Below are 24,514 nucleotides of genomic sequence, written 5' to 3'. Positions count from 1 at the left end.
ACTACCTCATCAGCTCTATGCTGGTCAGTACAGGATTTGCATGCCCTATCATCATAAAGTCCAGCTCTGAAGCTTGAGGTCATCATTCAGCTTCAGTAAATGTAAAAATATTGGAATTCAAGATGATAAAAATTCAAGTTAAAGGTTTTCAGGTTGTGGATTTTTCTTCCACATCACTTTGACAGCAAGTAAATTGTGGTCGTTTTGAACCCAAAACAGTTTTGCAGGGAAGATATATCTACAACAGGTAAGCATAACCTTATTTTCGCACACATAAATACAAGTTATACTACCCTTGGACAGTTTCAAACCTCATTCATTGATGGTCTTTTGCATCTTGACAAGTATCTCTCCCATCCTGTTTTCAAAGTGTGGAAGAAATATTAACAAACTAATTACCTGAGGTAGGTAGGAGGTCTTTTCTCTCTTTTACAGGTAGAAAACCAGAAGCCAAGGGAAGTAGGCACCCAGCACCTCAACCTGGGTGAGGTCCTGGGGTGCCATTCAGCATACAAAACAAAAGAAGGAAACAAAGGGTGTTTTCAAAGCTAGTGCGAGAATCACAGAACAGTTGAGGTTGGAGGGGACCTCTGGAGGTCATCTCATCCAACCCCTCCCTGTTCAAGCACCGGGACCTACAGCAGGCTGCCCAAGACCAAATCCAGATGGCTTTTTAATATCTCCAAGGATAAAGACTCCACCACCTCTCTGGACAACCTGTGCCAGTGCTCAGTCACCCTCGCAGTGAGAAAGTGTTCCTTACCTTCAGATGGAGCTTCCTGTGTTTCAGGCCCTTTGCGTCTTGTCCTGTCACTAGGCCTCACTGAAAAGAGCCCAGCTCCATCTTCTCTGCACCTTCCTTTCATGTATTTATATACATTGATAAGTTTTCCCTGAGCCTTCTCTTCTCCAGGCTGAACAGTCCCAGCTCTCTCAGCCTTTCCTCATAGGAGAGATATCGAGCCCCTTCATCATCTTAGTGGCCCTTCACTGGACTCTCTCCAGTATGTCCCTGTCTCTTGTACTGAAAAGCACAGAACTGTACCCAGCACTTCAGGTGTGGCCTCACCAGTGCTGAGTAGAGGGGAAGGATCACCTCCCTCCACCTGCTAGAAAACCTCCTCCTAATGCATCCCAGGACATCATTGGCCTTCTTTGCTGCAAGTGCATTTTGTTTGGCCATGTTCAGCTTTGTGTCCACCAGGATGCCCCCAGGTCCTTTTTTGCCAAGCTGCCTTCCAGCTTGTCGGCCCCCAGCATACACCAGTGCATGGGGTGGTTCCTCCCCAGGTGCAGGATTTTGAGCATCCCTTTCTTGAACTGCATGAGGAATCACACACCACAGCCTGAGCGAAGAAAACGAGAGCTGTGGAGCAAAGCAAATCAGAAAAAGGGAAGGAGGAGGAGAGCAGGGAGAGACAAAGACTGAGCAGTTTTCTCCTTATAGAGCCAGGCAGCCTTGAAATCAACTTGCCTGAACTCATCACAACTCTGATCCAACTAACAGAAGCTGCCTGGAACCTCCCAGGACTTAGCACAGAGAGGGAGAGGAGATTGTTTTGCCATATTCATCCCACACAGGGTTAGTACCACACTCTGCATCTGAGGACACAGGATCCTTCTCGAAGACTAGTGCGACAATACTGGTCAGCATCAGGCACGCACAGCCAGTGAGGCTGGGGAATTGCAAGTACTGAGATTTTAAAGGCTACAAACAACAGAGAAAAAATTTGAGTACTATCAAAGCACATCTTTTAAAATCTTACCTACGTTTCAGCGCTGCCCTCTCCCCCTCTCAAAAGCCACCTTGAGCACAGGAAGAGTGCTGAATGGAGATTTGCCTCTTGCTTTAGACACGGGCAGGGATATACACTCAGCTTGCTTTATGTCCCACAAACACAAGTTACGCTAAGTCAAACCACTACCATATTTCTTGCCTCTCCATGTCAAATATCCTGGTGTATACCAATACCCCCTACACAGCCCCTGCCAGCCCGCCTTTCCCTGTGTCTCCAGCTCATTGAACATGGCCTTAAAGTACTTCATAACCAATTTACTCCACCACTTTTCTTTTTTCTTTGACTGGAGAAGAATAACAAAAAGCAACTGAAACACCCTCTAAGCTCTAAACCTGCAAACAAGAGAGGAAAAAAAAAGAAATAAAATGAAGCAGTCTAGATTCAACAGAAAAATAAATCAAGTAACACTTCTCCAAGCCATCCCTTCTACTCACCCCACTCCATGCTCTGACTGTTCTTACCCACAACACAATGCACACCGTGAATGAAAGGAACAAGTTATTTCAGGGGAAGGTTTGACTTATTTTGTATTATTGGACAAAAGGGCTCATTTAAAGATCCTTCAGGGGAACGAGGAAGGCTATGAAATAATAACCTGTTCTGCCTTCTCTCATCCTTCACTGTGCAAGGAAAACCAAAGGAGGAGAGATGCCTTACAGATTAACATGCAGACAAGGAAACACGGCACAGATGAAAAAAGTGTCAGAGAGGAGAAAAGCCAGAGCATCAGGGCAGGCTCTCTCCAAGGGTTGGGTTCGGCCTCTGTTTGGTGGGTAGACCTCACAGGGCGAGCAGCTTTGCCTCGGCTGCCACGTCCACGCGGGAGCAAGTGCAAAGCCACGTTTTCCTTGCAGGCACCCTCCTGCACACCTGGGGAAACCAGACAAGCAGGGCCACAGTTCACCCCTCCGCTCAAGGGGTGCCTTGGCTCAGATGGGTCTGAGCTGCTGCAAAGTTCAGGCTCAGTTACATTTATCAAGCAGGCTTTGAAAATAAAAACCAGTGTATCTGAAGGCAAGAAATCATGTAGCAGACAAACGGGGGACTCTGGAAATACAGAGGAGAAACAAGGGGCAGGTTTTAAATTGCTCCAGCCGTCCCAGGCCATTCGGGCCGAAGGGGACCTTCTGCAGTGTCAGGGTTTGGGCCGTGCCCGCTCGCCAGGACGCGGGGCGGCGGCACGGGGAGCTGGGAAGCCCGCAGCCGGCGGGACCCCCCGCCTGACGGGCGGCCATTTCCCGGGCGGGCGGTTCCCCCTAGCGGCCCCGGGAGCGCGGCCCGCCCGCCTCCGCCAGGCCCAGGCAGTCCCTCTCGGCAGCGGCCCCGCCGTACCCCGCAGGGTCAGGGAGCTCCCCGGCCTCCGCCCTTCCCACGAGCAGCGCCCCACACACACCGGGGGTCCCCCCTCGCAAGCGTGGCTGCCGGCCCGGCCTGGCTGGAGCAGCTTTCCTCCCGCGCCCCCTGGGGCCTGCCCGCAGGGTCAGCTCCTCTGGACGGCACAGGCCCCTCTGGGCTGAAAACCCCCGCTCCCTGTTGTCCCCAGCACCACAGGCGGGGCTGCCCGGCGCCAGGCCGTCACCTAGCACCGCTCTGCGGGCATCCCCCGTGGCCACGGCTGTGCAGGTGCACCCTTGGCCGGGGGTAGGCGGCTGGCAGCAGGAAGGACCCGACGGGTTGGGAAACCAGCAGCATGAGATCCCTCCCCTTCCTGGCAAGGTTCTCACACCCTATCTGTCTACCTGCACTCCCCTTCTTTAGGGCTTGATCATTAATGATCAACATCTGGTGATTTAAAGGCTTATTGCAACCAGGTACACGCTGACACACGCACACGAAGAAAAGTTTCAGTCAAAGGTTGATTAACATGGGCAGCAACCAAAGGGATCGTTACTAGGACAATAACCCACAAGAAGAGAGTTGTGACACAGCTCTCCTCTGGGATAATACTAATTTCTGCAGCATGAGGCCCCTGGGACAACCAGCCGCCAGCAGCAACGGAGGCTTCCTAGGAAGGGGAACAGGACATGACATTTGCTACCCCTCATTGCTGCTTCAAAAACGAGGTAGTTCATGTCTCCATGACATTTTGTTAGCCAAATGAGGCTCTAGGCCATTTCAATTAAAAGTTGACAAGTCTAGAGAGTTCAGCAATGTTTGTGAGACCTCCCAAGCAAAGGTCAGAAAGGACTGTCATTTGAAATGGCGTGCAGAAACAGCTACACAGTTTGAAAATTTACAGAGGGGAAAAAACCATTACAAATCACAAGAGATCAGCTCCCCTGATAATAGTACAGTTCTCAGCAACAGGTTAAAAGTTCCTAGGATGGTTTCCAGAGAAGCTGTTTCTTTTGTGGTATGTTATTGGTTTTACTTCAGGATTAAATTCTAGGGAATCATGAGCAATACCAAGCATGTAGGAAAAAACCACTCACCTCTCTATTTAAAGTAATGATGTTAATTATAATAACTTTTATATTTGGACTTGTTTGTGGTTGCCAGACCACAGGTTTCATTCACAGTTGCTCTTCACCACCTTTTGTTATTGCACAGTACTGTGTAAAGTGGCCAAAACTTCCTCATTTCCCAAACCCGTCTCATGTTGCTTTGGTGTAAAGCACAAAAGGCATAGGGCAGTGGAGAATTACACTCTGAAACTATAGACTGATCAATGACTACAATCTCATTCTAGAAAAGAAAAAGCATTCACACTGCGACATAATTTAAGCCTCACTGTCTTCATATATTTTCTGTTAAATACTACCCGCAGGGTCCCTGGATTTGGTGGCATACCAGGCAGCAGGTTACAAATCACCCTGGTTAGTAGGGCAGTGAGCATGTAGGGCAAATGCATTCACAAAGCAGCAGCCCAGAAGTTCAAATGCTCATCTTTCCTCTGTGCTGCGCTGCATCTGGAGTACCTGTTTCTGAGCTGACTGCAGAATGAGTAGATGTACAGTTACAGCCCAGGGGGTGTAGTCCATCAATAAGTATTGTCTAACTGCCTGAAACTTAGACAGCAACACAATCATAACATAGTTCTGGGCTTTTTATGACTGGCCTCAACAGAGAGGGAGGCAGATAGAGAAGAAGGATGGAAATAAAAAGAAATGCGTTAAAATACAATAACAACATAGATGTGGGAAGGAGGAAGTTTTGAAATTAGTAGATGTCTTTGCTACGTTCCTGTCACAAGATCACACTAGGGAAGGGGAGAGAAAAATGGACTGAAGAGTTTCCCATGTGACAAAGCCAAGTACTTGCAGGAAGTCCTGGCTGAGGCTCCCCTAGACAGCTTTGAAAGAGGAGGGTTATAACATTCAAAAGAAAAATCTTTGGGAGCATCTGAGGTGTGATTTGGGTGTAATGTCAACACAAACTGCAGGTACTGAGTAGAGAAGCTTTGAAGTCTCAACTGAGCCTGGAATAAGTAGAAAAAGAAACAGGTATAAGCCACACAAATATGTGTACACAAACCTTGAGCAGAAATATCACAAATGATCCTTTCCAGGGTTAGAAATTACCAAATAAGGGATATGTGATGGCAGATCTTTTCTGAGCAAGAGGAGGACTCAGGAGCTGAAAGGACTCTAATTCCCCTAGCATTTTTCATGCTAAGGAATTTTCTCTTCCCTTGGCTAATCATTGATGTATCCCCAGGTGCTTCAGTCAGCTGTCCAGTTTCATTCCTGTTACTGGGAAAGTGAATCTAGAACTGTTTATGCAATTCACTTGCAGCTTGATTTTTTTTTTTTTTTTTTTAAATAGGCAGCGCTGGAGCCACTTGAGCTGCTTTGCAAAGTAGAAAGGAAAATTATGACAGATTTTCTGACTTCAGTGCTTCTGTCAACATCTCCTTTTTTCCTGTCCCATATGCTCTCTTTCACTGTCATACAGACAAAAAGTCACCAGACCTGTACATTTTTTTCCTTTTCCGAGTTTTCTGAATTCTAAGGGGGAGAAAAAAAAAGTCAAACCAAAGATTACTCCAAATCTTTCATAATAAGTGTGAGGTCGGTTAGAGTTATCTATGCTGCACTTCCAAGGAAATACAGTGGCAGTATGATCCCATCTCATTCCCTTTTGCTGCGGGATATATTGCTGTAAAGGAAGTAGGACTCAGGTAATTACAAATACTTAGACATCCTAAAGACAAGCTAGTTTTAAATAGTGGAGAACTCACATTTTCAGGTTGTTTAGGGAGCTGTACAAACAAAAACTTTACATCTAGCATGGTCATAATGTAGTGCAAACCACATCTTCCTATTCAGTAGTCCAGGAATGCATGGGTAGGATTTTTTGCCAAATAGTACTATTCACAATATTTACCATTCATCTGATGCAGAAATACCACAGGAACTCTTTCTACCTGCAACTTTTCACCATATAACCAGCAAATATACAAAGTAAACTCCTTCCCTTGTTCCCCTATCCCAAAATATTTCCTTCTGTCACTAGATTACGTACCCAGACAAACATTCTAGCACAGGATGTCTCCTTGGTCAAACATATCTCCTGGAGTTTCATTGCTGAAACAAGCAAGGAGTTCAAATGCTATCAGCAGCATTTCAGAGATCACAGATATAAAATAGGCTGTCTTCTCTAACGTTACAGGAGATACCTGTCAAAGGCCCTAAGGTAAAATGAAGCAAGGTAATGATCTAAAACGGGTAAGGACAGCAGCTTCCCCAGGCCCTGGAAAAGAAAATGGAGACTGGTGAGCCAGACTGCTGAACACGGCTTGAAGTACAACCAAAAGGAGTGAAATCCACAATCCAGCACCTAGAGAGAGCACCTTGCCAACAGATCTCTCTCCGTTCAGCTGAGCTGGCGTCCCCTGTGCCTGCAGCTGCAGAAGGAGAATGCAGCTCTTGGGTCTGCAGGGCTGAGGTCACTGCAGGCAGGGAAAGGCCAGCCCACACATATGGCCAAGGAACCTGCCAGGCCTCTATCCCGATAGTACCACCACTTAAATACAAGCACTGCCTCCTATATAGGCTGCTGTCATTAAGCTGTGTTAAGGTATGGGCATTTCTGAGCTGTTAGAGGGCCTTCTTTTATGCAAGGAAATCCCCTGGTGACCAATTAGCACAGCTTGCCCTTTGGTTAGCATCATGCTGCGGGAACAGCACAGAGCAGGCCAGCATGAATATGCTCCAGATGACTCTGGTCTTTGTTGCCAGGAAGAGGCATGACGAGTATTACTTCCCTCAGCAATGCATCTTCTGGCCTGGCTGTATATACATTCAAAGCATTGCTAAGTTCCCTGAAATATAAATATAAAAAAAATCCTTTACTGATCCAACAGAAGATTGTTATTTTTGCTACCATTTCTCCCTTGCTCTTTTAGAAGTGTATTTCTATTTCCTTCTCTCATAGTATGTTCCACACGTTGTGGTAGTTTCCTTGCTCCAACCCTATCATCATGATCTTCTCTCCCCTCACATTGGTACCACCCACTTCTTCACAGGTGGCCCATTGTTTTGCCCAGAGAGACTTCACAGACCACAAGGCTGCCAGAGTCTGATATGTAGCTCCTGCTTGCAAGGTCACTGCTCGTACATTCATGTTTTTTCCATTTGCAAGTGTACCAAGAGGAAAGTTGAGAACCTAGAGTTTTTTCAAGCATAAACCAGTGAAGTGCAGAAATAAAGATGTCGCCAAAAGAGATGTCCCTGTCTCCAAAAGACTAGAGTGCTCCCCAGGAAAATAAAGATTAAAGAAAAAGAAACAGGATAAACCAGACATCTATCTGAACAACAGTGCTATCAGGCAGCAGTTTTCTCTGTCAGATGGCTGTTTTGTCCAGAGGTAGCTGGGGAATTTCTTCCTTCCAGGCTGCTTCTGCCTGAAGTTCATCAAATCCAAAGGTATTAGCCAGTGTCTTCTGTGGACACCCTTTATAGCTATGGGGGTCAATGCTGTGCAATCTCCTTGCTGATCTGCTCATCTCTTTTACTAGGTTGGTTAAATAGGGTACTAGGCCCAAGCTGTGACAATCTAGACACAAAACTCAAGCAGCACAAAAGCAATTCATTAAGTACCTTACTTCCTATTTTAACAAACAAACAAAAAACCCCAAGTTGGTCCCTCTCTTCCATTTCACAGGTGTGTAGGTTTTCTAAGCCTTTTTCAACATCAGAGATAACAGCTGAAAAGACATCTGTATTAGTAAGACCAAGGTATGAGTCAGCAGCAGGGTTCAGGTATTTAACCCACTGAGATGCAGATGTTATTGATATCCTTATCTCCCACGTTCACAGAGGGCACCACAAACTGATAGAAATATTTAAACAATCCAGCCTTAAACATCATGCGCCTCAGAGGGTTTTTTTCTACTCCCGTTGAGCTGCTGTATTTAACACAATTCCCCCTTGCTGCAGTGTCTGAGCTCTTCGTTGTCTTTTACAGTGATTAAAATAATGCATCTTCCAGGAGAAACAAGAAAGCGCCATCGTCCTCAGTTCAAGATGAAGAATCAAAGCAGAGAGAGACAGAAGAGAAACTACTTGCCTGAGATGACAAAAGAAAACAGCAGCAAGGAATTAAACCCAAGTATCCTCACTTACAATGACATTATCTTATTCTTTCCTTAAGCTTCATTGTAGCATTTTTTTAAAAGTCTGTAAAATGTTCAAGTCAGAAAACAAGGGAGCTCCTTTGACATAAAAGTACATGTCTAGAGTAGAGGTTTGCTGAAGGACTATATAGGTATTTATTTTTAGCTAGTATCATTTTTAACCCCTACTCTTCCAAATCATTGCTGAGGCTCCAGAAAACAGTACAGTTGAGATCCTTTTAATTTGCCATTGGCAGCTCTACTGTCCAGGTCCACTGAGTTTTCAATCACTCTGAGACCCAGGAACAAATTTCTTCTATAGTCACAGAGTAACCAAGCCAATAACTGGGACTCCAGCAGGTGGGATTTTAAGATAAAACAAAACACAAAAAAAATCAGAGTCTTTATGAGTAATCAGAGAGAACAAGCCATGCTGTAGTCAGCTTGTGTTGTCAGAGATACTGGAAAGTGAAAAATGGCTCACAGGAGGGAATTTTGTTTGAAGCCAGGAGGAAAAGTGTTGAACATGTTTTTTTGGAAGTCCAGAATCAAATGTCCACTTTGTTTGTTCAACATTAGTCCTCAGACTACCACTTGGTATCCCAAGGGAAGGGGTGTGATCTTCCAGGCATAGGTTAAGCAAGGCCACCTGCATGCCAGCCAACTGTTGTCACATCATCACAGCCAGCTGTTTTCTGATCCAGATACAGTCACCACAGGATTTGAGGAGGGGTACATCCTCCTTAGGTGGGTGGAGCTCTTTATGTCTGCATTTATCCCCATTCCTAAGGAACAGACACAAAAAATTAACAGGAGTCATCTTGAATGTTTGCCTTGTGTCAAGACAGATTTGTTCATTTTCATCTCTGCCCAATCACCTGCTGAATCCACTGATGTGAAGTCATTACACGTCAAGCTAGTGATAATTAAAATTTCCTAATACTTTGCACTGAAACACAGGGTTGGTATTACTTCTCTAACCTTTTCACTGCTTGCACTGACCCTTTCTGCCCTGAACAGCTGTCTCAGGCCAAAGAGGTCCTGGCCTGGCCTACTTTGCTGTGTGCTGAAAGCAAACTTGGACCAAAGTATTCCCTTCGTTACAGAAAAAAATACAAACATTTCTCTGTGGTGGGTCTTACCCCCACAGACACACTTTTTCTACTTACAGTCCACCGATTGTGCGTAACTCCAAACACAAGCCCCACAGGATCCCCTGGCTCTCCCAAACTACTCGGACATGATGAGGGCTTTAGAGCTGAGGGCTGTTCCCACCACAGCTCTTCTGCTTGTGCACACTCCAAGAGAGCCTGCTGCTTAGCATTTGGAGGTGTTTTGCAAGACCAGCCTTAGCACAGCTGCTGGCAGTTCCCATTTTGTCCCTGAGCTTCTTGACCTTTAAGACAGGTCTCTCCACCAGGTAACCATTTCCCCCCATCACTGGAGGGTCTCTGTGTGTTCCTAATGATCATTTCAAGAGAATTTGCCCTTATTTCCAGAGCTGGCTGGGGCTATTGTTTCCTTTGCTTTAGAAGAGAAGACCCCAACAGCTTTACATCTTTAACATAAAAAAATTTCAGGCTTCATTTAAAATGAAATCTTGAGCTGCTTAGTCCATTCTTCACCATTGAGTTCCCTCCACTTGTGCATAGATTTTCCTTTTTAAACTAAGAACAAGAGTCACAGACTCTTCCAGGTCACATCAACTAAATCAACTTCACTTGCTCCCTCAAGGTTATTTTCTACAACCATCTCCTCTAAGTTGTTAACGTTAGTCACAGCAGCAATATTTTAAGTAGTATCACCCTCTGTTGCTTCATTGACTGCTCAGTTAAACAGATCTTTTGGTTGTCACACCCATGGCCTATGATTGCTAATGGTTTTCAGTCTCAATGACTGAGAAATTAAGATTTCCTGTGATAGAAATCTCAGGAGTGTTTCTCTCTCTAATAGCATTAAATAGTTCTTTGTTCATATCCAAATTCAACTCCCCAGTCAATCCCATCTGGGCCTTCGACATCCTTTCCTAGAATGATGTTGATCATAACTAATCTACTTTATCCACATTATCACTCCTTTTTTTATAATTTCTAACAACTTTAAAATATTATTCTACTCCTCCACTACCTTTAAACTGTTATTTCTGTCATTTCTGTACAGTGCATTTCCAACATGATTGCTCCCTGTCATGTAATAATCACTGCTGCTATTCCACCTCAATTCAGTCAATGTCACATTCACTTTCATGCTCTGCGCATCACCTGCAATACGCTTGCCTGGTGGGAATACACAAGCATGCCTGTTGTCTCCTAGCGGCCACATACTTTCTAGTCATGTAAAAGTAAATCATTTGACTATTGATATGGCCAACTTGACTACAGTTGGCAGCAGTATTGCTCCTTTTTTTCCCCTTCTCTTTTTATTATAAAAATAGCTGTAAGGATTTCACTGCTCTCCCAAACAATTTTCCTCATTTCTTAGTTTAAAGCTCTTCTCATAAGTCCTGTTAAGTAGGATCTCGGGAAGCTATATTTTCAGCATTATCCGTCCTCAGATGAGTCCCCTTTGCATGGTTTTTCCTCCTAACCACAATCCTTGTACTGACTGCACTAATATGCAATAATTTTTCTGGCTTTCCCACTTCCTTCTAAGGACAAAAAGTATTTCACCAAAGCTCACCTGAACATATTCTTCTTTGAGTTTTGTTCTGGCAGAGTTCTTTTTGGTTCACTCCAGGCACTGACACTAGTCTTAACAGGGGAAAAAAATCCACTGCTGATCCTTCCTAACACCTTCAGGATCTTTTTCAACTTCAATACCCTGTCCCAGGTCCTTCCTCAGGGCTGCAGTCCATGATCCTGCCACTCACTAGTGACAACCTTACCAGTTTTTCCTCAGCCAGGGTTGTTCACACTCCTAGATACGTCATTTTGGGGGCAGGTGGGAAACTCTGGGGTCTTCTCCCTGCCATCCTTCATCATCCTGGGCACATGTTGTTACAGCTTCTCCTTTGGGTCAGTTTGTTTGAGCACCTTTAGCCAAGCAAAAAGAGTAACATACACATAACTGTGAAGTGTAAAGCAATTACTTATCAGCTAACACATATAAAAGACAGCTACGCTCTTTTTGAAGTGTTAGGCTAAGCACTACTGAGCTTATGACCCTGATAAAGCATCTGAGGGCCTTTGCTGGCCAAGGAGAGGCAGGCAGAAGGGGCAGCATCATTCCCCGCACCTCCCTGGGACAGATCCTCAGTACTGCTGGGGTGCCCTCTGCCACCAGCTCAGCTGACACTGATGGCATTGACAACCTCACCAAACAGCCCACTGTTTCCTGGCTGTCCAACTAGCCTGACCAGCCTGCTGGTTTGTTTTGTTCTGTTTTTTCCTTCAGGATTTCATATTTCTCCATGTTGATGTTTTCCCTCTTGAAGCCTTGAACTACTAACAGTCCTCTGACTTTTGCCTCTCTTTTTGAGGACCAAGCTGCTTTGCTCATCTTTGCCACTTACTTCTGCTTCTCTTGCTATTTGTTGATTGTTTTCTTCTTGGAAGGGACCAAGCCTTCAACTCCACCACAGTAGTCCTTCTTCCTCTAAGCACCTAACTTCCAGGTGCTGTGATGACAGTCCATGTAGCCTCTTTTCTACCATATCATCACTCCTCCATTGGCATTTTACCACACTGCCCCTACGTGTACGTCTGATCCACAGGGTTTCTGTCCCACTACTCATAGTGGAGACAATACATGCATAAAAACCTTCCTCTACGCATCCTACACATTCTGCCTCCAGTCTTTGATATCTCTGGAAGCCTCTTCATTTCCTCCGTTGCTCACTCAGCTGAACTTACTGTCCTCTATTCTGGGGCCTCCCTTCAAGAAAACAACAGCCACAGCAAAGAACACCCCACCTTATTTGCCTTTTTATTGCTTTGTTTTCATTTCAGGCCACTTAGCTTCTTCAGGAGGCACATATTTAAACTATCAAGAAGCAGGTTTCAACCACCAGCATAAATATTTTTTCACAGGACGTAATTAAATTAGTGGAACTCATTGCTGCCGTTTATTTTGGCAATTGAAATCAAAAAAAGTGTCATCATGCAGAGCAGGCTTATCAATGTCCATTAAGAGATGATTCAAATACAGCCTCCATCTCACAAAGTCCTACATCCTTGATTGTAAAAAGCTAGGTGAGGCTTTCAAAGTGCAAGACAGCTGTATTTTTCGATGTTTCTTTCTCTTCTCTGCTGCTGGCCACTGTTCAAGACAGGACACAGCATTGAAGGTAGCCCTGCTTTGAGCAGGGGTTTGGTCCAGATGACTTCCAGGAGTCCTTTCCAATCTAAATTATTCCTAGACTTTATATTTTCTCTAACCGAATGTGGATGTTTGGTTTTATCTTACCATGCAACAGTAGTCTCCCAAGAAACTCAGCAATAAATTATCTGTGATCAAAGGCTACTTGAGCTACTTGCTCAGCTATGAGGATCTAGCCTACTTAGTATCCACAATCCCAAGCATCCACGGTAAACCACAAACTGCAACTAGAGCAGATGGTATGAAATGCAGGCAAAAAAACCCCACGAAGCTACAGATGGATTACTCCTGTCAGAGGTGAAAGCAAAGCTGAAACAATACCACAGGATGGTAACTTTCTGCCGCTCTTATCAAGACACTGAGACAGGAGTTGTTTGTTTATATGTTTCAGATAATCTACATATACAAAAATTATATGAAAGCAGAACACTATGTCTCTCCATTTATTGGCTGTTATACTGCAACAAACTAACATTTTTTAAATCAAAAGAAAAATGTGGGGCTCATGAAAAGGGGCTTGATCAAGAGCCCTGTGGTCAGAAACTGTCCTATGTATTGCCGAGATCACAGGGACAGGTGAGTTTCCTCAGACTAGCACTAGTTACACAGCAGGGAAATGCAGTACATTCCGCCGTACCCATTTACTATTTGCCTCTGCAAAGACCCATCACAAAGATGCCAATGTAGAAGCTGTTTTCTATGTCATGGACACCAATCCACTAGGAATGTACAGCTCATTTAACACAGGCCAACCATGCTGGCAGAGAGAAACAGTCCATAATCCTTCTTAAACAAATTGAGGTGAAACTTGTAAAGAATCACCTAGTAGTATTCTTTGAAATAAAAATGTCTTTGTCTACTATTGCAATTCTGAATCACACTGTAAAATATCATACAAAGTTAGAACAGTCCAGAGCCATCTCCAGGATGTCAGTTCTCCTATATTCCTAAAAGAGAGATGGATTTCACAATGTCTGGGATAGCTTGTTTCACAGCTGACTCCTTATTCAAATTATAAGGCAGCATAGAAGCATTCAGGTATTGGTTCAGAGGAAATTCAGTCAAATTCCACCAGGGCTGAGCTCTACATTGATGGCGCTAAAACTGGAAGGGCAAAAAACCAATTGCCTGCCTATCAAGCAGTGTCTGTATATAAACATTTTGTGAGTGCAAACTCTGGAGCTGGGACTGGTCTTGACGTTGTATCTAGTAGAAGTATTCTAAGCATTTGGCTTTTTGCTCCCCCCCCCCACCATATGCTAATTCTCAATGTGCACTTAGGCACAATGGCTTTTTAAATGCAAGCTGTTGTGCGATAACAGTAGAAATTCTGTGCCAGTTTATTTTTTTATATACAACTACTGAATAAGTCAAATGGGACTCATGCATTTGCAAATAATTGTACAGACTGACGTTACGTCATTCTCTGTAGTATTTCAGCATTTGTGAAGAAAACATGAGACTTAGCTGGCAACACCTGCATGCAGCCATGGCTCCTACATTTTCTTGCTGAGCAATCCAGGGTTAGCAGGTCACCAGAAGAATCAGTCTGTAATGTTTTTTTCTAGACAGAAAGGCACATAACAGGACCATACTCAATATTTGGTCCCATCTTTTCCATGCACATTCTTTGTGTAATCATCCAGAGAGATCTTCAGTACATGAGCGCTGCAAATTGGCATTTCTCAGTGCCGCCTTGGAGCTGATGCTCAAGTTATTTTTTGCATATAAAACAGATTAAAAAAAAAAATCACACTGCAGGAAGAGCTTGTTTAACAAAAGCTATGTTTATCTCATCAGCTGTGTAGCTCAGCAGGAGTGGTTTGACAGAGCACAGCATGGGATGGGGGATTTTATTTTGGGCTAATCACAGCCTGATCCTGTGAACTGAATGCCCGTTAGCAGCTGGAGACCATTAGATGTACCCCTGCTTCAGCTCCATCAGAAAAGATGCAGGGTTTGTTGTGTGCTCCAAGGCTGCTTGACGATATGAACCCAGCAGAGTAAGCACAGACCACAGGGAGTTTCTTTTCAAAAGCACATTCCTGACCCAGCCTAACACTATGTGAACGCATCTGCCAACAGATGACTACAGAAAATAACAGCTACAGAAGAATCTCAAGGATAGAACATGGACACCAGCTTTAGTGTGATCAAGCCTCTTAGTACCAAAGCGGTTGGTACATACAGAGCTCAAGTCGCTTTTGGCTTATTTGACAAGCCATATTTGAAATGTGATTTTCTAAGAATGTGCTATAGAGGGATGATGACAGCTGCAGCTGAGAGCTAAAGAATGTTTTGTATTTAGCAAAACATTTCCTCTGTGCCTTAGCATCTTCTTTAATCTTTCTTCTTCCCCGCTCTATACCCTAGCCCAATCTGTTTCCTACATCAAAATTAACTCCAGTGAAGGCAATAATGTCCACAGTTCCAATAAACTGCTGCAGCTGGTCATAGATGGGCAGAACTGACCGCCAGGGATTAAAGTTTTTTTCTGCCTTACACCAGACTGATACCAGGACAAGAAAGGGGCTTAAAATACTCACAAGAAAGGAAAAAAAAAGAATTCCATTAGCCTGAGATGCACATTACAGTCACAGTCAGATGGGATTTCCGTTTGTGTATCAGCAATTCAGATTCTTTTTCCTAAAGAAAGAAATTATATGCAAACAGTATTCTAATAGAAGACAAAGACTGGGGTTTTAAGTACACAAAAGACAGACTTATTTCAGGTTATTGTTTCCACAGCAACTTTTAATTTTATCCCTCATGTGTCTATCTGTCTAATAAGGTCTTTCACAACATTTGTATATAATGAGATGTTCTGTTGATGTGAAATTATTAATAAATTACTTTCTTAAGGAAAAAACATAACTTTGTATGTATTCACAGCTTCACACACACAGAGAGAAATGTGCATATGCATAAAGATGTTTGCATATTTGTGCACATTTTTATTTTTTCTATATATAGCACTGTGAAATAGGCAACCACTGTTGATTACACAAGAATGACAAACGATAAAGAATATGATAGTAAGTGCAGCTGGTAGACGTTCAGACCTGGAGGCAGACAGTGCTCACAAAGGTATCACAGCTCTACAGGCACTAACTTGCCTGATTAAGGAGGCAACCCTAACAATACACTGACTGCTCTTGTTTGATTCTAATCTCCCTGATTTGACTATTTCAAGCAAGTTGAAGAATAAGGCAAGCAGCCAGGCCAGAGCTTTTCAGTAGCTGGCTCGCTCATCTTTTTTTTTTTCCACACAACACTCCTCTCACACAAGAGATGAAATGAGTACAAGCAAGACATTTATGTACTAAGCACATTGTTCTGCATGTGGCTGCTTGTTTTGCACAGAAAAGGGGGTTGTATACTTTAGAGATTATAAGATAGAAAGGATTTCAGAGGCTTTGTCTGTGGTTTCTTTCATATGCACAAATGGAAATCCAAAATATAAGCACAGCTAGATACAAACACTACGCTACAGCATATAAACCCTGTTGGACTGTGGCAGCAGTCAGGAAAAAAAGCAATTCAAAAAGCACTTACCTTTGTTTGCTCAGCAGTACTTATTGTCGGCTGAGAGAACAGAATGAGTGGAAATGAAATTTTCAGAGCTCAGTACAGACTGATAAGATTAAAGTCAGAAGATCTAGAGATGTATCATCAGCATAAAATATTTTAATAGTGTAGAGTCTATGTTTACAGCATCCTATTTGCTATTATAGCTCTGTTAGTAAATAAGACTGTTGTGGTGGGTTGACCTTGGCTGGCTGCCAGCTGCCCACACAGATGCTCTCTCACTCCCCCCCACTCAGCAGGACAAGGGGAGAAAATATGATGAAAAAGCTTGTGGGTCGATATAAGGACAGGGAGATCACTCACCAAGTACTGTCACAGGCAAAACAGACTTGACTTGAGGAAATTTTATTTGTTGCCAATTAATAACAGAGTAGGATAGTGAGAAATAAAAACAAAATTTAAAACACCTCCCCCCCCCCCCCTCTTCTTCCCAGATTTACTTCCTCCTCTCCACCCCCTCCTACTAGTGCAGGGGGATGGGGAATGGGAGTCAGAGTCAGTTCATTGCAATACTTTGTCTCTGCCACTCATTCCTCACACTGTTGCCCTGCTCCAGCATAGGTCCTTCCCATGGGATACAGTCCCTCATGAAGTGCTCCAACGCAGGTCCTTCCTACAGGCTGCTGGTCTTCAAGAACTGCTCCAGCACTGGTCCTTTGCACAGGGTGCAGTCACTGATTGCTAATCTATCCTGCAGTGCATCCCATGCCACCCCAGAATGCACAAGAGGAGCATGCATCTGTGTGCAACACTGACCAGGCAATGACAAAGCACTTTGCAAACAGCAAAGTCCTTACTTCAGAAGTCAACGTTCAAGCAAAGGGCCACTGACTACCCAGAGTAGTTTTTCCTTCAGACGATGTCTCAAAAGTTCTGAATCTTGCTTGCAAGGCATAACAGTCTCTTACAATATTTTTCTCCCGTATCCAAAGCACCAACACTAAGCCCTGGCAACCCTCTGCTGGAATGAACCCTTAATTAGTTTGGGATCTAGAAACAGTGGCGGTAGTCACAGAGTCACAGGATAGCTGAGCCTGGAGGGTACATCTTGAGATCATTTAGTCCAACCCGCTGCACAGGCAGAGTCAGCTACAGCAGGTTGCTAAGGGTTGTGTCCAGTCTGGTTTTGAATATCCCCATGGAGGGGGACTCCACAACATCCTGTGGGATGCTACAGGTGGTCCAACAGCAATAAAAATCTACTGTGTCATCAGTTGATACAAAACACCTGCGGAACAAAACCACTGTCCCCTGCCCATCCTGAACATACACTGATGTCCTCTGTCAAAGGCAATCAGCTGTCCCTCTCTGTCTTGCAGAATAAACCTATTTCTGCACAGGATGTTGCTGAACTTTTAATAGCAATTGAGTTCCCAGTATTGCTGCAGTATTGGGTGTTTCTTGAAGCATCATTTGGTAATTGACAGAATTATCATCTGGAAAAGCAGAGAGTGATTGCTTGAGAGTCTACATTTATGTTGTCCGTGTTGTGCTAAGATGCAGATAGGATCTACTTGGCAGAAGGTTTTGTACTGCTTAAACATAAGAAAGAATCCACAGAATATCAGCTCCTGATATAACATTAATGTAAGTTCATGCAAGCAAGGAACAAGCGGAGAAAATCAAAATCCACCATGAAGCCAAAATCCCTCTGAGAATAAGTGCAAATTTGTATTGGAGCACAGTATTCATACGGACATACCTGGCTTGAATTCAGAGAAGACAGATACTATACTAACATGACTAGGATGTATATATAACAGCCTATACTAACAGCCTAGGATTCAGTGCAAATCCCCAAATTCAGTGTGGACTGGTAATTCTAGCTAACTCAGGAAGAGGATGGTCAGCCCACTTTTGAAGAGCCATGGAGATACATTCCAAGTTGAGCTAGTCCTGTGACTGTTCTGTAGCACTATACACCCCATCTAGTCAGTCCCTAAATTCTTAGGTTTATCTGCAAGCAAGATGCTTTTGCTTTGAGGGCAGGCCTGGGTACCATTTCTTTTTCAAAGGGAAGATAGAAGGATGGGAAATGTTGTCTGGAGGAGTACAACAATTAACAGACTTGAAAAGTTCCTGCAGAAGCTTCCTGGGGTAAGACAAGGAGCAAGATGCAGCTGTTTGGGTACAACCTCTGCTGACTGTGAGGCAAATTACCAGCCAGGCTCCCATGAAAGCTGCTCAGGCTTTTCAAGTCCTTTATCACCAAGGATACTGACTGCAGCCAGTGAGATGATAGGTCAGATATCCCAAGGAGATCCCAGTGAAAGGAATAATCTATTGCATTCCTTCCCATGCAGCAAGAGATTATCCCTTATCTCTGGCTGTTCTAGGGTTCGTACACCAGTCATCAGACTAAAAATTGTCAAGGTATAGAAGAGCCTGGCTCAGTGCTAGAGAACAGCACAAGCCATCACGGAAAAATAATAGACCAGGAATCAGGAGTCAAAACAGGCCAATTCAGACTAGCCCCAGTCCAAAGAAGGAAGCCCAAGAGGCTTCTCTGGGTACTGTGCACTAAACTCTGTGTAAATTGATTTGATAATATAGTCAAAACCACTAGAAAATACACAGGAGATCCAGCAGCAGATGTAGTGTTAGTTTGATAATGACAAGCGACAGAATCTGGAGGAAGTGGAGCAAAAAGCCTCCTTATGCTGTTTGTTTCTACTCTTCTTGGGGAAGTTTCACATTTGCAAATGCACAAGGAGTCTGTGGTTTGTAATACCATTTCCGTCTTTCTCTGAAAATATTATTGCTTATTAATCAGGTAAAATAGCATCTATTTTCTATGGTGGATGTCAGCCCACAATTGGTTGGTTATATACAATGTTATTGACAACATATGAGTCAGACATAGGTATAGTCCCATTCAGAGAAAGCGTGACATGTCAGAGAAATTTTGTTAATGTGTCTGAACTAAATAAAAGCACTGATAATCAAGATTGCCTGAAAAGCCTCGCTGATAAATTCCTGCTTAGTTTCTTTGAGCTGGATGCGTATTGCTGCTGTGAGTGGTACAAAGCAGCTTGGAAACTATGGAGGAAGAAAATAAACTGGCTATGATGTTTTTGCATAATACTGCAAGACAGATGTCACCGAAAAAAAACAAAAAAAAAATGCTGCCTATTATGATATTATGATTTGGACTTGATAGGTGAGCTTAGATTTGCAGAAGCTGAAGCAGGGGAGTGGTTTATAGTCAAGAGCAATTAATTTTCTATTATGTATTGGAAAAAAAAAAATCAAGGAGACCTGGAGTGAGTATGGCTCTAAGAGAAAGTTCAGTGAAAAGCATTAGAAAATTCCAAAGCAAGTCTATTTGAAACCTATTCTTTCCCTCCCTCCCCCACCCACCCCACCCCCACCCCCCAAAAAAAAAAAACTTCTAAAGGAAAAATTTTACTGAGAGGATCTGGAATCCACGAAAGCAACTGAATGGAGAATGCAATTGTATTTGATGCCAAAAAGAAAAGGAAAGAGAACTAGATAATATAATAGTTTGAGAAGAAAAAAAATCAATAACCTGAGAAATGTAGCACATGAGAGGATTGGGGAGACAACTTCAAAGAGAGAAGCTGGTAATTGCTTAAAGAAGCACCATTAAGAGCAAAACCACAAACTGTTCCAGGACAGACAAGTGATAGGAAATGTAGTATAAATCCCACTTGGTTAAATCATGAGCTCTTCACTGCCTCCAGCACATGACAGATGCATACAGATTGTAGACACCAAGTCAAGCAGCCAAGGACAAGTTAATATTAATAACAAGACTTCACAAAGGCAGAAATACCAAGTCAAAGACATCAAAACCAGCAGGACAATACTCCACAGGTGTTACAGTTATTAAAGAAGAACCAAGGAAAGTATTATTTTCTCATCAGAGAAGAAAAACTATGACAAATGATGTCAAAAAGGCTAGACCAAAAATACAGCTGCAAGAAATACCAACTTAGGAAACTGAGATTTTTCACTGAACTGGCAAATACCCTTAGGATATTTGCCCCATTTCCAAAGTCTGCAGGAAAATTATTTACCTTCTTCCTTTTAAAAATTCCTGTTCATAATCTGAAGTTACATTCCAGTTCATGGGGTTTTAAATATAACTTTTTATTAACTCACACACACACACCCCCCATAAATAAATAGAATAAACAACCATACGGCAGCATCACAACACCTGCTATTGCCAGAAGATAAATTTTCCCTAGATTAATGAGGAAGCAGACATCGTGACTATTGCCAAGAGTGCCCTATAAACGTTATGAGTGAAATTCCATACAATAAACAGCAACGCCACGCCTTCATCTACAATCACATCTAGTGCTAAAAAGCACAAGTGGGATTCACTCAACTATTAATTTGACTAAACAGTCAGTCAGAAACAACAGTGGCAAAGAAGAGCTGTTGGGACAGCCCTGAGGCAGGGGTTCACATTTCTTTTTCTTTTTTTTTTTTTGTCAGAATGTACAAATAGCTCGCTCCAACACCCATTGCCTTTTAGTAGCTCTCTCACAATGACTATTCAATAAACAGTCAGCATTTTCCTAGCCATTTTGACAAGGCCACAGAAGAATATGTGGAGATTTGCAGTCTAAAACATTTGTGTAGCTTAAATTTGCTTTCAGTGCAAATAAAATAAGATCACCAAAAGTATTCTTGCAATTAAGGAAAAAAGCATAGTAAATATACTCATAAAAACATCCTCCACTTGCTTATTTTCCAAACCAAATTCCTACAAGAGACAAAATACACTATTTGGGTTATTCTTTGGATTATACCAAGATGCCTATCCCATTACAAAATCAGCATGGCAGAAAATATTTCAGTGATTTTCTTCTCATTCTCAAAACACTCAACAGATCAACTGCAAAATTAAATCCATGTGAGAAACGGGCGCTTTCTCAGTAGTCATCTCAGGAGAACACAGCTTGGGCAGGAGCTGGAAGCCACCAGCCCCTGTGGGCAACTCTCGGCCAGTGTGACGATGGCTCCTGTATACACCCTGCTGCGCTGGCCCAGCAGCCGGGCACTACTGCGCACTGGTCCCTGCTTTGGGAGGGAGGGAGTTGGCAGAGGTGGACCTGGCTGCAAGCCCAGCTCAAACCTTTCTGATGCAGGAGGAGTTAAACCCCTCAAGAGCCACTGAAGCAGCGCTAGGCCTTTCTCTCCTCCTCACCCCGAGGTGTGCATTTCATGTCTTTTAGCCCTTTGGTGTGTGGCTCAGAAGACCAAGAAGCATGAAACACACCCCTCTTTGGTGATGGCAGGCACAGAGGAAACCATCAAAGCCCATGCCTAGTTTTCCACCCTGAGAGAAGAGTGTAGAGCTTCCCGTATGACAAAAGGCTGTCCTTCACCAGTCACAATCAGCGGTTAAGGTACCCAGTGAAAGGCAATGTGAATGGAAAAACCAATTAATCACGCTATTAAGTATTAAGCAACAAGCCAACATCATGCTTCCTCTTTTAGTCTTACCCTTCTCCTCCTTCTCCTCCCTTCTCCAGTCTCTCCCATTTTCTTCTCTCTGCTTCCATACAAACTCATTCAAATTGCAGATCTCCTTGTTTTATCCCAAGCACCAAGGTCCTCCTTCCTGAGCGTACACGTGGGCCCATTGCATGGCTCATCCCATCTTCCTCCTTTCAAAGCCAATGCTATCAGGAGAGCTGATAGGCCCACTAGAATAGTTATCACCTGTTGGCAGCTTGGATACAATACATATTCCTGTGGTCAAAGCTCCAATGAATAGCAGACAGCTAAAAAAGAAGCAAACTCTGTATCTGAAACTACCTACCACTTGTGCCAGTAATATAACACATATAAAAGATGAGCATAAAATTAAGTGAGATTGTTCAATTATTGTGTTCTGCCTAGAAGCATTATTCATGTCCCAGCCTTTCTAACAATCACCCCCACTAGCCACATTATTCGCTTTGGCCTAATAAGTTTCATTAATCATACACAACGAGCTTGAAAAGCATGATGGCCAATTTTATTGCAAAAGAGAGACAAAACAATTAGGCAGCAGAGGCCTTTTAGTGCCTGCAACTTGTGGTCTTGCCTGAGCCATGGGTTGATAACTCAAGCTTTTTGTTGGCAGTAAACAGGTGATGATCAAAGCCTGACTTTTCAGAGAGACTAGAGCAGGACTGGCTCTTGGGCCATTCAAGAAATAAGAAATCAGGCAAACCATAGTCCACATGGCTGTTAAGAGCTGTGGAACTGCCAGGAGAGCCCATTTCACTGGCGGCACAAAGAGACCTAAATCATTGCCAGAGCACCTTGTTTTGGCACATCAGACAAAGTCTGCTCAGAATTTCTAGGTAATGCTGACACATTGCAGGTGACTTGACCAATTCTACCAAATACAAATTAAGGGAGGAAATAAAATCATAAGCACAGAAACCATGCTTTTCGGCCAGGGCTAATTATCACAGTGATGTTTCTCCAGAGGCTTTTACCCCCCGCACTATCATCTCCCTGTCTGTCTGCATTAGATCTTACTCTTCAACATTTCCTTAGTAAAAAGGAATTATGAAAAGTTCTTGCTTTGCACCCTAAAAATCACAACACCTGCACCACGATTGCCAAAAGCAGACTGCTCCACAGCCTAACTCTCTTAATTTTGACAGTCATATCATCCTTAGGTCTGGCTGCAATGGTCCAGCTTCTGAATAAGACGACAGACAAAAATTGCTGTAGTTGTCCGCAGAAGTTATTCATGCCTGTTTGTCAAAATGAGCAACGCCAGCCTAGGAAGCCAAGTTTAGGCCCCACTAGACTAAGCAACAAGTGATCTTTCCCCTATTTCAGAGGCTTCCCATCACAACAAACTCGTTGACAGCACCATGACTGAGATGTCCAGGCTGCCAGAGAGAACATAAAAGGGTGATGGGTCATGCGCATGATGCACTGCCAGCCGTGGGCCATCAGAACTGGGAAACCACTTCCTTAGACTAATGCACTGCTGTGGAGTTCACTAGAGCCACAAAACACTTTTCCTAGCTATCATCACTGAAAATCCACTAATTCTGAGCTATCTGTCACTTGTTTCTCCCAGAGACTGTATACATGAAAAGGTGTGCCTCCTTCCCCACAGATGACATGAAGAAGCTGTACGCAGCTCTGAGACAGTGACCCATCATTGACATTTAACACCACAAGAAAGGCTTCACTTGGTTATCAGGCGTGAATGGACTACCTTCTGTAGGCACTTTTCATTAAGGCAGAGAGTCACTCTTCATGCCTTTCTGACTAAAATGAGGGGCTAGAATGATGTCAGTAGGTGCCCACCCGTGTCTATTTAGAATTAAGTGAAGTGCAATTAAAAGGCACCAGGAGATCCTCATGCCTAAGAACACTGAAGGAACGATGAGCAAGCAAAGGCCGTTCAAAACACACATTTGAGTATACTTACTGCTGCATCTGTGTTTGGAAGGTTTGACAAATCTGATCAATGAAAACTGAAAAAAACAACCAATGGGGGGTGGGGGTGTTCAGTTTAGGGACACAGGGATGAGAAGAAATAAATTATTTAGTATGGGGGGGTTTTTGTTTGTTTTAAACAAGCACACCGCCTGCATTTTTCACAACTTAACACTTCTGTTCTCAGTAGAAGCATGCTGTGATCTCAGCTTCTAAGAAACCGGTCAATAAATGTTTACCCAAATAGCCCCAGAAATCATTTAGGTAAATATTTGCATAGTTGCACATTTACTTGAAAATTAATCTTAGAAAATTGCCCATTGCTATTTCTCATTTCCATAGCAAGTACAATTTCAAAGTGACTTTTTTTTTCTTCCATTATCAATGCAAACAGAAAGTTTAACTGAAAAAGAAATACACTAAAATAAAAAAAGATGACCAATACCTTATTGTCATCTGCCACATGTAACTATCTACCCAGGGAAAAAAAAAAATTTTAAAAACCCCACATCTTATTTCTGCTGGATGCCTTTCTTTGACCTTCTATGTTTTGGGGTCCCCTGTGTTGCTTCCCAGTTTCCAACACAAAACTTCAAAGAGAGTCTAGTTGCTAAATTGGAAAAAAGTGCTACATTTTCACCAGCAGTCTGCTACTCTGGCACAGAAATATGTCAATTATTGACTTGATGGAAGACAGCACATACCTCAGAGTCTATTTTCAGACAAAATTCAGATAGGTATTTCCCCAGCTCTCTCTTTAAAAGTTCCAAATGTTTCAAGAGCTGTACTGATACTTAGAGAAAGAGAGAAATAATTTACTAAA

At 43.2% G+C, this 24,514-nt stretch overlaps 1 long non-coding RNA gene across 2 annotated transcripts in view; it reads right to left on the bottom strand.

Moving 5' to 3' along the window:
• The window catches only part of LOC135316352 (uncharacterized), a 124,337-nt gene extending 99,823 nt beyond the window's left edge, over window positions 1-24,514 (bottom strand). The window contains exons 1-3 of one of the 2 annotated variants that reach the window (XR_010375727.1): window positions 24,137-24,514; window positions 11,240-11,387; window positions 8,373-9,140 (exon numbers count right to left, since the gene is read on the bottom strand). This is a non-coding gene — a long non-coding RNA (uncharacterized LOC135316352). Of the gene's footprint in view, window positions 1-8,372; window positions 9,141-11,239; window positions 11,388-24,136 lie in introns of those variants that run through there. The other variant, XR_010375725.1, reaches the window with a different exon arrangement.

Source organism: Phalacrocorax carbo, chromosome 1 (assembly GCF_963921805.1).
Source record: "Phalacrocorax carbo chromosome 1, bPhaCar2.1, whole genome shotgun sequence".
Lineage (NCBI taxonomy): Eukaryota > Metazoa > Chordata > Aves > Suliformes > Phalacrocoracidae > Phalacrocorax > Phalacrocorax carbo.
This window is presented reverse-complemented; position numbering and strand designations above follow the sequence as displayed.